Source organism: Phalaenopsis equestris, unplaced genomic scaffold (genome assembly GCF_001263595.1).
Source record: "Phalaenopsis equestris unplaced genomic scaffold, ASM126359v1 Scaffold000078, whole genome shotgun sequence".
In the NCBI taxonomy this organism is placed as follows: Eukaryota; Viridiplantae; Streptophyta; class Magnoliopsida; order Asparagales; family Orchidaceae; genus Phalaenopsis; species Phalaenopsis equestris.
In genome coordinates this window covers 434,569-435,385 of record NW_018164520.1, presented here as the reverse complement: position 1 = coordinate 435,385, position 817 = coordinate 434,569, and positions in this window count along the sequence as shown.

Genomic DNA, 817 nt, shown 5'->3' with positions numbered 1-817 from the left:
AAACGGGCTAAGTTCAAGCCAGATCAAATTGAGTTAGCGTTTAGAGTTTTTCCGGAGAACAACTTGTGTTGTAATAAAGAAGAGGATTCAGATTTGAGCAAAGGCTTTATTTAAGTAGAATCAAGTCAACCTGATAAAATAATAGATGGCATTTTACAATGTGTTGAGTCCATTGAATATAATTTGACCCAAACTCGACATAAAATGATGTATGATCAAGTCTAATAACTTACAGACTTAGGCCATAAAAATTACTCACATTCATTACCTCATCAGACAAGTCATGTCAGGTTAAGTGAGTTGGCCAACCTGTGCATAGGACTGGCATCTCCATCACATGTTCACACCAGGTATAGTGTCTAAGAAGTCTTAAAACTGTTCTACAGAAGTTTAAAAATGAGGAACTCCAAGTAGAATACATTGCCTTAGAGTGCCGTATCCTTAATATATCTAACACAAAGCCATAATGCTCTGTAAGTATTAGCGTAGCATAAGTACAGATGGTTTTCAATATCCCTGATAAGATAAGGAGCTTCTATTTCGTAAGGTGTTAGGGATTACAGGGCATTGGCCTGGCACGATGAAATTTTTCATGCCATGAAAATAAATAAATTCTTAAAAATATATATATAATGATTCACTTAATCATAACAAAAAGTACAAAAACACAAACCATAGGCTTCCCCCACAGGGGGCCTTTCAACTACATAAGCTTCACATTTTAGGATACAGATATGAAGTTCATGAAAATAAAACAAAATCTATTACAAAAAAAAAAAAAAAAAAAAAAAACCAAATTCCGCAAAAAGAGTTCAAA